The sequence below is a fragment of the Myotis myotis genome, unplaced genomic scaffold (assembly GCF_014108235.1).
Source record: "Myotis myotis isolate mMyoMyo1 unplaced genomic scaffold, mMyoMyo1.p scaffold_m19_p_17, whole genome shotgun sequence".
NCBI lineage: Eukaryota > Metazoa > Chordata > Mammalia > Chiroptera > Vespertilionidae > Myotis > Myotis myotis.
Genome location: NW_023416321.1, coordinates 21,622,384 through 21,638,253, shown reverse-complemented (window position 1 = coordinate 21,638,253; position 15,870 = coordinate 21,622,384). Strand labels below are relative to the sequence as shown.

The 15,870-nt window shown below is 50.3% G+C and overlaps 1 protein-coding gene and 1 long non-coding RNA gene across 14 annotated transcripts in view; both read left to right on the top strand.

Annotated features, from left to right (window-relative positions):
* Positions 1–7,371, top strand: part of LOC118671658 — a 55,791-nt gene extending 48,420 nt beyond the window's left edge. The window contains exons 1-3 of one of the 2 annotated variants that reach the window (XR_004972802.1): positions 3,993–4,023; positions 6,841–6,912; positions 7,133–7,371. This is a non-coding gene — a long non-coding RNA (uncharacterized LOC118671658). Of the gene's footprint in view, positions 1–3,992; positions 4,024–6,840; positions 6,913–7,132 lie in introns of those variants that run through there. The other variant, XR_004972801.1, reaches the window with a different exon arrangement.
* The window catches only part of BCAS3 (BCAS3 microtubule associated cell migration factor), a 473,254-nt gene that overhangs the window by 408,383 nt on the left and 49,001 nt on the right, over positions 1–15,870 (top strand). The window lies entirely within an intron of this gene.

Sequence of the window (15,870 nt, the reverse complement as noted above, 5' to 3'; positions counted from 1 at the left end):
AGTGATTCCTAGCCAGCTTATTAAACAGATTTATACAATGAAAGAATCTAATAACAGAAACATTCACCTCCTTTATTACTTGGCATTATTTATGGTTGGAGTTTTTTTTTCAGCTACTTTTTTTATGCACCGGAATCTGGCAACATTATACTTAGAAAGTTTGTGTACCGCAGCCTGAGTGGGTTGGGGGAGTATTGGAGGTGACCCCTCTGTCCCACCTTGTGGGCTCCCCCACCAGGGACGCCCACGACCTGCCCGTCCCGTCCTCTGAGTGTTCTCAGCATGGAATCCTGCTTCCTTGTGGAGTCCGTGCTTCTAACCAAAATAAGGATTGACCCCCACCCCCTCTAAGAAGTCATGCTTCTTTCAGCCCTGAGTTTAGCAACAGGAGAAAAAGAGAACCTTAGCCTGTGTGAGAATGCTTATAGTGAAATTAGATAATTTGTGACTGATGTGCAACTATCCATCAAAATGTTCAAGATGGAGCTCTGGCTGGTGTGCTCAGTGGTTAGAGTGCCAGCCTGCACACCAAAGGGTTTTGGGTTAGATTCCCGATCAAGGGCATGTCCCTGGGTTGCAGGTTTGATCCTGGGCCCAGTTGGGTGCATGCAGGAGGCGACCAATGCATGTGTCTCTCACACGTTAATGTTTTCCTTTCTCTCCCCACTCCCTTCCGGTCTCTCTAAAAACCAATGGAACAAACATCCTGTGGTGAGGATTAACAAACAAAATTTCTTTTTTTTTTTTTTTCAAGATGGAATCTGTTTCTTTTCTCCTCATTCATTCCAGGGTGAGGAGGGAGTGCGGAGAGGTAGGGGAAATGTTTTGAGAAAACTGGTGTGGGGAGATGAGAACACAGGAAGACTAAACTCTATAGCATCCCTCCCCAAATTGCCCTTGTTAGGGGAGGTAGCCTGGGGCCACCTGGAGGGTATAACTGGACCTGAAGTGGGTATCAGATGGGCTTTGGCGTGGCCAGTGTGGCCCCGACCCCGCCCTGCCTCGCTTTCCCTCTGCTTCCCAGCTTCATCCTATCCTGAGAGAATATTCTGATGTGTTCGTTTTCCCTGGAAAGGAACAGCTCCATCTCAGAAAGGTATTTCCCCCTCTACCCAAGGGCGTCCCTCTCCCAAGAGAAGACATTCGTAAGGCTCTCTCTCTGAGCAGCAAGTGGAGCGAGCGAGGTGATCCTCCAAGAGCTGGTTTTGGATCGTGAAGCCACCGTTGTGGGGAGGTGGTGGCTTGTTTGGGGGTTCATGGGTTGAAGAGAAAGGAGATGGTAAGGGGGACACAGGGAGCGTCCCAGGAATCCACACCCCCTTGTAAGAAGCAGTCCATGAAGTCAAATGGGAATTTGGGAAAGGTAGCCATGAACACCTGCGAACAAGAACATCGGTGGTTAGAGCCGAAGGTATAAAATTAAGGGAAAACTTATGCTTAAAGCAGTTTTCCTTCGAAAAACGACAGCATTTACTTACCACCTGAATAAGGAAGCCATATCCCAGTTATGTGGCAGGAACTAGTCCATATGGTTAATAATCTATATATATAAAAGGCTAATATGCCAAGTGTCCCCTTGGGAGTTCAACCAGGAGTTCGATAGCTCACTATGATATGCGCTGACCACCAGGGGGCGGCACGGAACATGGTGGGCGACCAGCAGCAATGGTGGGGTGCTGAGGGAGCGAGGGAAGGGAGGTGGGGGAATCTGATTGGCCCTGCTTACCAGCCAGGCCTAGGGACCCTACCAGTGCACCAATTTTGTGCAGCAGGCCTCTAGTAATAAATATAAGAATTCAGAGGTTAATGAACCTAGTTCTGGTTCTCAGTCATCTGTGGGAATTGCCATGGGTTTGCCAGGTGAATGGGTCAAAGAGATCACATTTCTTCTTCTTCTTCCAGATTCCCAGCCCTTCCTCCCTGCTCTGTCTGAGCTCCCATACCTTTGACCCACCAGTCCCTATGTTGAGGGGCCTTATGAATAATCTGGATGAGAGCACTGTAGAACTCTCAAATCTCTCTCTGGGCTGCACCAGAAACCAGCATTTCCCCTGAGCCCTGGCATTAAGTTAAGCCATGAACCCAAAATTAGGAGTGTAGGAGGCATGAGGAGGAAGAGGCCTCCGTGTCCTGCCCTCCAAAACTAAATCTCATTCTATCTAAACAGATCATTCTAGGGGCAAATAATGTCAGAGAAAAAGGGTTCCGATTCTGTCAGCCCGTGTGGAAGGTAGAATGAAGAAGAGGGAAGGCTTTGTTCCAAGTGGCTTCTGAGGATCTTCCAGATCAGTGGTGTTAGTTTAGCTCAGCAGATAAGAACATGGAGTCTAGAGTAGTCCATATCGCCTTCTATTCCCAACTCTGCCTCTTCTAGCTATGTGACCTTGGGCAAGTTGCTTAACCTCTCTGTGCCACAGTTTCTTCATCCATAAAGTAGTTTACCTACATCCTAGGGTTGTTGTGAGGATCAATGAGTTAACATTTGCAGAACACTTAACATACTGCCTGCCCACCACACAAAAAATACTGCCTGGCCATAAATGCCATATAAGCATTAGCTAGTATTGTCACATATTTTGTGTGAATGTACATAAATGCGATATATGTATATCCTTTTTTTTTTCTTATTTGAGCTCATACTATATGGAGGGCCTAACTTGCTCTACATATCAACATATATTGAAGTTTATTTTATGACATTGATTTAAATATCAACTTTCTTTTGAGAAATTTTTATAACCAACCCCATCAGAGATTACAGACTCTCTGTAGTAGATTGGACCTTAACTGTGGCTGATGGAGTTATATCCTTCAAAGTCCAAATTTGGGATCTCTAGTCAGGCTGTTTGGTTTGGAAAAACTTTAGATATTTGTTTTTTAAATCCATATTAGGACACATTATTCTCTGTTTGAAGAACTTGGCGTGTGCTAATTTCTAGGCTGCTTGAGGAACTTGTAGGTAAATTGCTGCTCTTAAATCCTTCTGAAATATAGGGCGGAAGGGAACTTGGCCTCCTGTGTTTAAAAGATACATGTTCAAGTCAAAGTGTTGGGGCAAATAGGTGTCTTCCCAGCTCAGCCATGTAAGACCTGCCCTTCTCTAGACCTTTGTGGTTTCTGGGAGTTCTGTTAGAATCAAAAAGGGGGATCTTTTGATCTGCTCCTTAACTGTGGGGCCTGGTTCATCATTAAAAGGTGGTCTCTCTGAATCACCCCTTAGAACAGTGGATCTGGATTCTACACTTTAGGGTTCCTGGATATCTGGGGAGGTATCCATTAGGCAGGCCTGTCCAAGGACATGGAAGGGAATAAGGAGAAAGAGGGTGTCAGCCCAGGTGGGCTAGCAAGTCTCGTGGATGCCAGGTCTCCCACAGGCAGATGCCCTGTGCAATCCACATCTGCTGCTTAAGAGGCTGGCGTGTTGGCACACCCCAAAATGACACTGACCTTGGCCATGCTGTCGGGATAATTGGACTTTCAAGATGAACTGCCCGAACAATCTCCCCACTGTGGCTGGCACAAACGGGCTTTTCTTTAGCAGCAGACGTCCACGTCTTCTCGATCCAACTTTTTTTCCTTGAACAAACATATGTATTGTGGCCAGTGCAAGGAAAATCCCACTCATCATTTTGTTCTGGGTTGTTTCTGTCCTGGGACAATAGTCCAGTGTGCCAGGGGCCCTTGGAAATCTGGTTTCCAAGCCCGGGTCCAGTTCGTCAATCTCCTTGGAAGACCCTACGGCCAGGAAGCCATTGGTATTGCCGAAGGACCTCCCACCGCCACCAGTGGCATCACTGGCTTTGTCTCGGATTGGCTTTGGTTTCTGTTGCCAGAGAGAGCGCTTCAGCGAGAGCTCGAGGGTCAGCTCTGAATTTATTAGGAAAATATTCCAAGTCAAAGAGCTTTCTCAGTGCCTGTCTTTTCTCTTCATTACCTCAATGGGCATAACGCAGGATTCGCATCCTCCTTTGAACATCGACATGGCTCAGGTAGAAGAAGTGTGTTTGCAAGCACTGCCGACAAGTAAGCAACCTTATATATATATGGATTTCAGAGAGGAAGGGAGAGGGAGAGAAAGATAGAAACATCAATGATGACAGAGAATCATTGATCAGCTGCCTACTGCACATCCCACACTGGGAATCAAACCCGCAATCCAGGCATGTGCCCTGACCGGGAATCAACTGTGACCTCCTGGTTCATAGGTCGATGCTCAACCACTGAGCCAAGCCGGCTGGGCTAAGCAAGCACTTCCAAGCGCTATGTGCAATGCGAGGCACTTCACATCTGGAATCTTGTCTGTCTCCTCAAAATCCCGAGTCTTTTTTATCACGGACTCCATGGGGATTGATCAAGAAACCTACTCTGTGTGAGGCATGGACCACATAATGAGGAATAAATCAGAAAGACTTGGTCCTCGCGGAGGTTGCCACTGAGTAGTGGAAGTGTTGTTCCCAGTGTAGAACTGTTGTTTCCATCGGAGAGGAGACCGAGGTTCAGAGAGTCATTACTTGCTCGAGGCCATGCAGCCTAGAAACGCAGAGCCACAATGCAGACGCCTGCCTGACTCCGTCGAGGGCCCTTCCACTGTGCCATGCTGCTTTCCTCCCGGAAGCTTCGTCTGTGGTTCCACTTAAAATGTGAGGAAACATCTGGAATATTAGTTTTCAACCGCATCTCAGACGCAGAAAGTGGAGCCCAAGGAATAGCCCCGTTGGCTCCTCACTGAGGGCGGGTAAGAGTAGAAAAGAATTGCTGATCGCAAGCATTCTGTTACCAGAATAACCCCACAGGAGAGGCCCGGCTGGACTGGGATTTGTGTGGGCCAGACGGTGGAGGGGATTTATTTCCAACGCTGGAGGACAGAGCTTGGCTCCCGGTCCAGCTCCGCATCCTCCCTGGAGCCCCGCTCGCCCGGAGGTGCGGCATCTGGACCAGGGCCTTCCGCGGGGCCGAGCTGCAGGGCCAAGGCGGTTAACGATTAAACAAGAAGCAGCCTTTGGCTCCAAACCTCATGGTGTGGGTTCCAGGGCACAGGATAAAAATATACAACTGGAAAGACAAGCTCCCAATTAAGTGGACCAGCTCGAGCAAGAGACGTTGCAATATGGTGTCGCCAGTGACCACACGCGGGCCTGCTGTCTCCTCGGACGCCCCGCTCTCCCCGCCCCATACTTAGTGTTGGCTCCGGGACCCTGTGGGGGACGCCCGCGGGCAGGACGCTGGCTTTTTCTCTTTCCCATTCAAACAAAAACTTGCTTGCCTTCCGCCCCGCGACTTATCTTGTGTCGTCTCAGAAGAGCAGCATCTCAGAACTGGCAGGGCCCTCGGAGAGCCTCCAGCCTGGTCCAGCTCCCTGGTTTGATGCTGTGGAAAGTGAGGCCCAGACAGGGGAAGTGACTTGGCCAAAGTCACGTTGTCACCTAGGGGAGTGGCAGGGGGAAGATTGACGTTTAGGGCGTCTGATGTCCCTATCATCACACCCACCCCCTCCCGCGTACAAAACCAGCACCATTTGGCAAGCTGCCCGTGGCACTTTTTTCCATTCCCCCAAACATAAGAAGGCTCAGCCCTCCTCCTCTGTTACAGGCACGGATACTAAGGCAGGGGGTGTAAGCGGCGCCCACAGAACGGACAAGAGCAGATGCCAGAAAGGGAACCACAGAATCCCAGCGAGCAGGCCTGGGCCCTCACCCTCTGACCGCATTCCCTCTCTAAGAACATGTGGTGGGAGGACCAGATTTGGCCTCCTCTGAGCTCCCAGCCTGCAGCAGCCCTCATGGCTCTGAGTTCTGGCTTCCCCTCGCCACTGGCTTGCCCTCTCCCCACTGCCTGGGACAACCTTACCACTTACAGTGACTTTGAGTCCTGCCAAGATAGGCCCAATCGTTACTTTCAGACTCGAGTTCTTGCCAAGCCCGAAATAGTAATTGCCTGAAGGATTCCAAAACGCCGGCTTTATCTGCCGCGGAGACTCAGTAAATCAAAACGCGGGTCTTATCTCTCCATTCTCTCCTCTCTGTTGTGTGGTCTCCTAAATGAAAAATGTGACCTCATTGCCCCAAACAGCTGGCCCGATGTTTAATTATTTCAGCTTGCTAACCTGATATGCGGGGCCAATAAATTGTACGCAGGGAGCAGAAAACGCTCTCTCCAGTCCCGGTCTCCTTTGTGAGAAATTGTTGATTTCAGCCACCAGAGGGAATTCCAGATTTGAGTGCGCTTCGCAGTCACTGTATTTGTCTGATGCTGGAATTGCTCTGCACCCATCTGAGGAGCAGTGTGCTCAGAAAACGCCTTTAATCCTCCCCCAGACATTCCAGCGGCGTGCCCTCCGCGCTCCCGTTCTGAGGCCCGGGTGGGCCTGCGGACCGGCTCCGTCTGACCCTCCTCCTGGGTGCTGTGCTCTCTCCTCAAGAGTCGCAGGTTAACGACAGAGTCAGGGGTACGAGCCAGGGACCTCAGTGATTCTCCCCAACCCTGAGCACTCTCCAGCCTCACCCCTCAACGCTCCCTCACGTGGGCCTGGATTCTGACCAGTCTCGGGCCCTTTGTCTCTGCTCATACCAGTCCCCTCGATGTCCCCTCACTCACCTCCTCACCTCACCTCCTCTTCCCTTCCACCGCCAGATGCCACCCGCTTCTCCTTCAAGAGGCATTTCAGGGGGCAAATCCTTTGTGCCGCCTTCTCTCTCCGTCAGCCCTTGGGAGACTCAGAGGTTCCCTGGCGGCCGGCCTTGCTCACCTGTCCGTCTCTCTGTCTCACCGAACTTCAGGAGTAGGACTTCATCTTCTCGTCTGCGAGTCCCTCACGCTCACATAGTGTCTAATCCATCGCAGGTGCTGAGCAGATGTGTGCTGAGTGGGAGGCATACTTTCAGGGAAAACCTGAGGATCTGAGAGCGGCAGAAGGTGCGATCATTGAGCTGTATATACTTCTTGTCCGATAAGAGAAAGGAAAAGGGGAAGGGAGGGAGGGAATAAAAAGGTCAATTCTCAGAAAAGAAACCCTGAAGGGGGTGGCCCCTTTCTCTTCTCAGTCAAACACCTGCCCCATTCCTCCGGGTAATATACAACAATTCCTGCCATTTAGGTTTATTAAATTAACAGTTTCAACTTAAATTATGTTTAGCTGTTTCCCCCTAAGGAATTCCTCACGTATGCGATCGATTGTGCAGGAAGCGAACTCCAGCCACTGCCAGGCCTTCGTGCAGCCGCTCCTGGGTGAACCAAGAGTCCTTTCCGCACCCGCCTCTGTGATACCGTTGGTCTGGGAGGCTCGTGGAACTTCTGCGGTGGGTTTAGCACGAATAAAACTGGCTTTTGCTGCTTTATTCCCCTAAAACCTCCAGGCTTCCTAAGCATAGTGTCTTCTCTCTGCGTTTAATATACTTGTGTGTTATGACCTTTCTATTGTACTTAGTGGTTTCCCCCCAGGTATTTGATTGATTTGTGCATTTTGGTGCCAGGCTTTTAGGAAGCCTTTGCTCCTTGCCTTCCTGCCACCCTCACAGCTCAGGACGAAGCCGAGGGGCCAGTGAGAGAGCCCACCCAGGGGTCCACAAAGAGCAGAATGTCATAGCAATGTGAAAGCAGCACCGCCTGAACAGTAGGCTGTGTGCTTTTATTCTTTCATTCATTCGCCTGCTGATCCTTTTGCTATCAGCAAAAAGCCCTTCTCACGTACCTGTTTATTTGTGGGCCTGGGTGAGGTCATCCTGATGAGCTAGACAGTTCCTGGTGCTGGGGCCGTGGACCAGGGAGGTCCCCCTCCTGATGGAGTGATGGGGACCGTAGGAAACGGCCCTGTGCAGAGGGCTGGGCTGGTAGAGCAGTAGCAGCAGGAGGGGCCACTGGCAGGGGGCCTCAGTGGCACATTGGGAATCCCCCAGACCCTTGGGTGGGGCCGGAGAGCGGGGACTGAGGGTAAGGCAGGGCCCTGTTTCCCGACACCTGAAGCTGATCGAGGCAGGAGGCGGTGCAAGTGTGGTGGGCTTGTCCTCAGGGAGGACAGAGCCTAGGTGTTCGGTCCAGTGTGGGAGGCGCCGGGTGGTCTGTCGAGGACAGGGGGCTGACGCTGACCCTCCTCCCTCCGCTCACCCCAGGGCAGGCTTGTTGAAGAACCTGGGTGAGGTCCGGGGGCGGAGGCGGGAGCAGCCGGAGGGAGCATGCCAGCTGGCCCTGACTGAGACCAGAACGCCCTGACCAAGCCGGCTCTGCAGGCCTGACCCGTCAGACCAAGTGGCAAAGGGACAGCGAAGGCAGCGCGGGTGCTGCGGGTGTCCCGGGAAGTGCAGGAAGCGGCCAAGCTCAGTCCTGCCTTCTGCTCCTGTCCTTCCACAAGTACATGGGAAGGAGGGTCTAGAACCCGATAAAGCATGCCCAGGAGAAATTCCTGCAGGTGGGATCAGCCCTTTGTTTAAGAACATGGCTGTGGCCAGCAGTTAGTCAGGTTTCTGCCGCTGAATTCTGCCCCTATTTGAGGCAGGAGTAGAGCTTCCAGGAGTAACTTTCTAATTGGAACCTCCCTTCTCGGCTCCAGGATGTGCAATCTCTACTCCTTGGTGGCATCTGAGCGCCAACATCTCCTCTCTTCCTCTCCTGCGGTTGTAGTCTTTCCTGAGACCCCAGGGCAGCACCATCTCCCTTCCCCTCTTGTCATCCGCGGCCACACCCCACTCCCCTCCCCTAAGTGCAAACGTGGCCACATCCGAGTGTCCTGTGGCCTTAGCAAGGGACAGACAGCTTAATAACACACGGAACCACAAACAGACCAGAGGTTATTTCTCATATTTCTCCCCGCCCTGCTGTGGGGCAGCCGCCTGGTGTGGGGTTTCTGGGGGCCACTCCTGCTCTCGGGACGTGGGCTATTTCCAGCCAGCACTGTCCACCTGCAGCTTCTGCGAGCGTTAGCAGTTTCGTCTCTCATGTTTGAGTCCAGCTGCAGCGCCTTTGATGTTGGCCCCGTCATGTTAAACGTTAACTGTAATTTCTCTGGGCCCTGGCTGGAGAGTGCATTCCTGCTGTTGGTATGATAATAGCCACTGCGATGCGGGCTGTGTCCTGGCCGACCACCTCAGCAGTTGCTCATGTGCCCGAGGAAGAGCTTCCTACCGTCTGTCAGGAAATGCGGGCTTGAACCTGGTCTGCAGGAAGCCATGTGACCCTGAGCCAGGCCATTCTCTTCTCTGATCCCCCTGGTCCTGCTCTGTGAAGTGATGGGGAAGGGGTAGGAGACCTCTCCAAGCCTTTTCGCCTCTAAGCCTGAGCTTCCAGGATTCGAAGATTCAGTTATTCTCAACTCCTCCGGCCTCTGCCTCAGCTGACCTCCCTCCCCGCCATTCTTTTCCGTGCGCATATCCTCATCGTTAGCCATGATCCGGGAACACTCCCATTATGTGAGAACCCAGGGTCATGCTGGCCATTTGAACCCGAAATCCACAGAGAGCTTTTTATTCTAATAAAAAGGCACCATCTTGGCAATGTGACACCCCCTACATCAAACTCTTATCGTATTAAGGAAACCTTAGAATTCAGATCTACAGGCTGGCCTGATAATTTACAATTCTGCTGGGATTCGTATAAGGAATAATTAATTATGTCTATTTGTTTATTCCACTGTCAGAATGTTGATGCTAGGTTTTCATATTGTCTCTGTCACTAAAGATTATAATTAAATAACATGTCAAATGTATTGATCATATGCTTACAAATTCGCTTGCTATGCCGTAGAGGCCTGTTGTTGTTACAGTATGTCACAAGATTAAATTCCAAAGTTTGCCAGGCCATCTCAGGCTGCTTAAGAGATCTTGTTTTCTTCTTCTTCTTCCTAAACCACAGATTTCTGATGGCTTGCCATTTTGACATTGACAAAAATTATTTCCCTTTCCTCTCTAGTTCAGTGCTGCATCTCATTTAGCGCTCAGTTAGACAAAATAGCCAGGAAACATTTACCTGCTTTAGCAACAGGACCCAGAGGGTGTAATTAGACTTTTTCCTAATATTTGCTTTGGATGTTTCAGATGTTTTCTCAATAGGCAATGAGGATTTCTTCAATCTGCCTGAAACATGTGTAATAAGCTCTTCCGTCATAATAATAATGTATCACCCGTGTACAATGCTTTCGCATCTACAAAGGGCTGTCGTACACGTGGTCTCAGATGATTTTGAAAGCATGCTGTGAAATAGGCAGGGATTATTACTGTTAGTTCATTTTACAGATCTTGTCACAAAGAGGCCCAGAGAACTTACGGTTTTTCCATATTATAAACATTCGTAAGCAGTAAAGCAGAGACTAGAACTCATGTCTTCTGCATCCCTGACCTAGTGTCTTTTGGCCTCCTGCGCTTTTTTCTAATGAGCTTTACAAACATAACTACAACGTGGTATCTCCAGTTTCCACTTTTTGCTCGTTTGTTTGAAGTAGGCTCTCAGTTTCTGTCTAGCATCCAGTCCTCTGGATCCAGGTGGCATGAAATTAAATGGCCACACGTCCCTAACCCAAGGAAGGACAGAGCGGAAGATAAAGGTGAAAGAAAGATGCTGGTTCTCTCTGACTAAGAGATGGACCCCAGCCCTCCTCCCCACCCTCATCCCCTGGTGCCTGTCCATCCTCTGGCTCCTTGAGGAGCTCGGGACCATTTTCAAAGAGCTCGGTTGTGGTCCTTGGGCCAGGAAGAAATGCATGAGCAAAAGCAGTGTTGGCACGTGGCCCAGGAAGAGGCCGTTGGGCCTAGGGTGGTAGGAGGTTTTGGCCAGGCAGCCCTTTCCTCCTATAATGAGGCACATGTGAGGGGTTCACTCCAGGGACGGTGCTGGAAGACTGGGTTTTAGAGGAGCTGCCACACTGAGTCGTTTTTAAGGCGGAAAGAATCCTTTTCTCCCGTCACTCTTGGTGAGGACCCAGGCCTGCCCGCTGAGGTCACACCCATCCCTCCAAGCCTTCCGCCATCCTCTTAGGAACGAGGTTGTAACTCAGCCACAGTTCGGCTGGGAACTTTCTTAAGGCTTGAGGCTTGGCCAAGAACATGGCCTCGCTGTGCCTCCCACTCTTCCTCCTCCCCCGCCCTCCGGCCTCCACTTCATTTCAAACAAGTGAGTTGTGTTGGTTCGTTTTTTTAATGAGGTTTTTCCAGCCTCTTGTTTTTTTGTCCTTGACCATAAAGAACTCCCAGTTACTTGAAGCTGAAAATAAAATTTGGCCAGAAGTAAGCTGAGAATATTGTCTCATTATTGGTGTTGATATTTTTAAGTCTTTCTTTAAAAAAAAAGAAAAGAAAGAAAGAGAGAAAAAGGCTCTGGGAGAAAGGGGGGATTTGTCATAGGATGAATATCTGTTTGAGGCCCTAGAGTGAGGACTTCACATCTTTTTCCTGAAAACAAGGCGCCTTCCTTCTTTGCAGGGGGAGTGGCGGCTATTTTGGTGCCTTTTGAAAGCACCACAACTAATCTGATTGAGCTGCTACGTGGTTGGTGTGCCTTTTTTTTTTTTTTTTTTAAAGGAAAAAGAAAAAGGATAATGGTCACATGGATTTAGCATCACATGGGGAAATGTGCTGTAGCCCAACAGTCTTTTAGACAGCTGATGACCATGGGCCAGATTGTTCATTTCACAAAAGGGAGCCAGTCTTTTAAAGATGAGAAGACTTTTGTCTAGAGCCCAAAGTTCCCCACGGGGAGGACTCATGGATAACCCACCCTGATTATTTTTCCTCTTCAATCTCCCTGGTTGAAGATGAGTGTCTGTGGAGCCCTCCGCTACCACATGGGAAGAAGTGCAGTGAGAAGTCGGCCCAAGGCAGTTCCAGCCCCCGGCTTCCAGTCTCAACTTGACACTCCCTGGAAACCCAGTAGTCACAGGCATGGCCCTGACTGCCTGGGGGTTTCTACTCTATCAAATGAAGTGGTAAAACGAATCCTTCCCGCCTTGGGGAACTGGTTCGGAAGAGAAAATTAGTTGATCATCTAAAAGTGCTTTCAGAAACACCTTAGATGTTCTCAAAATTATAAATGTGAGGGTGTGCAGGGGAGGCGAGTTTGGGGAAAGAATTGGTGACCGGGCTCCCCAGTTCCTTCCTCCATATGGCATCTCAGTCAAAAAGTGGGTCTCTGTTTCCTCCGTAGACCCCACTTCCTTCAGAGACCATTCATCACTGCGGTGCAGAATCCCCAGGAAGCTGGCGGCCCGTCTGCCGGGCTCCGCTGCTCCTAAGCTATCCAGCAGAAACAGGCGGCCCTCACTCATCCTCGGGTCCCTGGGGCCCTGTGTGGGTTAGTTGGCTCTTTGTTTCCCCTCTTTCCCAGGCTGCCTTTTCCCTGGTCATCTGTGCGTTCTTCCTGGAGGGAAATGATAACTCATTGTCAAGGCTTGGACAAGAGACAAGATGGGAGCTGCTGGTGTCTGAGGTGTTCGGGGGCTTTTCATCAGGTTCACACTGGCTTCCAGCTGGAGCCCTCCTCCTTGCTCAGCGGGACCTCCTCCCTGTGTTCCAGGGCCCTCAGGGGAGCCTCTGCCAGAGCACTTAGCACACGGGCCTTTCTGTGGCTCGCCCTCCTCTCAGGCCGGGACTTGCCCTTCCTGTGTCTCTGTAGCCCCCGTGCCTGACCCATACTATGTACTCAGTGAGTGTTTCCATGAACGAGCAAGTGAATGAATGAACTAGAGATGAAAGGGACCTGGAATACTTATACCCAACCTCCTTCATTGTACGCATTGATGAAAGTGAAGCCCATAGCTGCTCCGTGAATTGATCACGCAGAGAAAACTAAAATTGAGATTAAATAGAATAAATGTATCTATTTATTTATGCCTTTCTATACTATATTACACATGCTATTTACAAATAATCTCAGTCCCAGTATATCCTGATTCTAGCGTATTTACATATATATTCTCCAACTCAGAGTTGGCTGTGTGTTAAAAAGTTACCTGAACTAACTCTCTCCTTGTTCAAAAGCCTGCTGTTCTAAGAATTTCACGAGTTTTCAGAAAAAATATTTGAGCTTCTTGAGGAGAATTTTAAAAATAAATAAATAAATAGGCTAGTGAGTTACTGCAAAAGAGTTTTTTGGTTAAAAATTTTTATCTGGAAACCCATCTCCACCAGGGTCCCATCAGAGCACCTTGCCATCAGCTACCAACCTTCCTTTACAATTTACAGATAAGCCAATGTCAACACGACCATGTCCCCTGACCTGGTTAGAGAATCCTCGCCTGAGCTTTGGAAGCACCCCTCCCCTCTGCCCACCACCCACCAGCTCCTGCTGGGAGGCTTTGGAAGGCGTGACTCTCTCTCATGGACCAAGCACAGCCGATGGTGTTGTGCGGTCGTGGTCGCATTTAGGGAGCAGCAGAGACCCTGGTTTCTGTGCCCCATAGAGACTCTGGCCAAGAACCCTCAGCCCTTTGAACAGGGCCCGTCCCGTTCACCTCGGCGGGGCTGACACCCGACCTCCCTCCATCCCACATGTCCTGGGGCAGCCTCGCCCTGCCCTGCACAGCTTAGGCCTCACCCAGGTGGGGAGGGTGACCCTGTGCCTCGGGGTGGCGAGCCGGCTCCGGAAGACCTGCTGGTTCTCCCCGAGGCTGTGCTGAGCCGCCCAGTTACACCCAGTTCATTCTTGGTCAGTGGCAGGCACATTTCACACTGAATTCCACCCCGTGGGGCTGTGTCTAATTGGACAAATTTGAACAGCAGGCAGCATGGCCAGTGCAGCAAGGAACGTTGATATATGGCCCAAGCAAGGGACTAACATCTTAAAGTGACAGGGGTTCTTTTTCAAAGAATGACTGGCTGGACTCCAGGAGTAACAGGCCCGACTAGCAAGAGAGAGATGGGCCAACTCCACAAAGCAGAGTTGCCATGTCCGCTGCTCTCTGTGGCGAGATAAACAGTAGAGGGTGGTCCCTGGGGACAGTGTTCTGGGAATCAGTCATGCCGAATGCCTCTCCCACCAAAAGACTCACGATATCTGACTAAACCTGGCGAAAATATTCAGCAAGGAACCCTTGACAGGAAAAGAAAAATGAAAATGTGTGTTTTCATACATTACTGAGCACCTACCATGCATTAAGTCGACATCCATCACATGCCTATTAAATGCTAGTATGTGTGCTATTAAATGCCCTGTCGTTGGACACAATGGAGCTTGTAAAGTCTATGGCCTAGGGAGGAAGAAAAACATTAATCAAATAATTTTACGAATAAACGCAATTACAAACTGTGTGAAGTGTTATGAAAAAAATAGTCCATGTGGTAAGAGAGCGAATGCAAGGGGTTTTTGGGGACAGTTTCCCTGAGGAAGTCACATTTAAGCTAAGCTCTAAGGGGTGAGTTAAGTCAGCGAAGGGGGCAGGAACCTGGGAGATGAGGGGGATAGTCAAGGTGATAGAGGGCTTGTGTGGCTGGGCTCAGTGCCTGAGGAAAATGGCCTGGGGTGAGGCTGTGGGGCCTTGCTGCTCGTGTGATGAACTTTAGTCATATTGAGTTTTGCAGAGATCACTCTGGAGGACAGACTGTTACAGAAATCCAGTAGAAGACGAGGCCCTGGACGAGGCTGGCATCAATAACAAACTGAAGTGGTCAGATATTTAGGAGGCGCAGTCAACAGGACTTTGTGATGGCATCAGTAGGCGTGAGTGAGTGAGAGAGGAGATGTTAGGAGGGCCACCAGCCTTCGGACTTACTTTACTCCATTCCCTGGGAGTTCCCAGTCATTGGAGGAGGCATGGACATGTTGAGTTTCCATGGAGATGTCAAGATGTTGACTCCACATCTGCTACCTTTGACATCCTGCAGTCATGGTGAAACAATTCTGCCGTCTCCCTGATGGGTCAGATGAAGCCAGAGGCCCATCTCTTGATTAGGAGTGTGCACAGTTGTCCTGTCCAGAGTGCTTATCACAGTGCCAGGCACATAGTAGCTGTTCAGCACGTGCTTGTTGTTGACAACGTACTACAGGTACTGGATGTAGGAGAAGCACGTAGGAGATGAGGGAGAGCTGGATGACCTTGGGAAGGGTATATAAGACTATCGTATAAACGTATAAGACTGTGTCCTGCCTTCCAGGAGCCTCCAACCTTTTCTGAAAGGCAAGAGAAATGTTGGTGAGACAGTAGCAACTTTGAGAACCCTCAGGACAAAGGGGTGGAAGGATGGAGATGGTGGAGGCTGAGAGTGAGAGGTGGGTTCTTTGGCTGGTCAGTATCCAAAGGTTCCTGCTGATCTTCAGAGAAACAGCCCTTCTAGAAGGCATGTGGCACGCCCCGCTGGCTTGTTTCATGTTCCCCGGCTCAGATTCTGACAGGGTTCGACCACCAGAGCTTCTGATATTTCCTTAGAAGCAGAGGGGAGTGGGGGTCCTCTCTCCTTATTCAAGCAGAGACAAAAGGTCCAAACCCTTCTTATGTCCTACTTCCAGGGGACAAAACGTGAAAGAGGAATTCTTGTCAAGAAAACCATGAACAAAGGACACATTTCGGTGCCACTTCCGTTGTTGCCGCCTGGTGTGGGCTTGCCGTTGTGCACTCAGCGCAGAGCAGGTGTACAGCCTGTGCTGTTGGCCCGAAGCAGGGCTGACAACAGCTTTATCTGCCCATAATTGAGCCCGTGATGGGTTTGGGTGGTGTGCTTTTTTTGGTGTAGACCAGACGGGCCTTTTCCATGTATCATCGTGTGCTGGTCTGTCTCTTTTGCATGTTGGGCTAATCTTCTCCATATGTGTGTCTGGTTTGGCCTGTGCATCCCGACCTCCCATGAGGAGGGCGAGGCCGCTTCAGACAAGTGCGGAGAGTTGCCGCCCAGCCCGCCGGGCTCTGGAGCCGGGCCCTTGGCTGGCTCTCTGAAGAAGGCAGCTGTTTGGGGGCCTCCT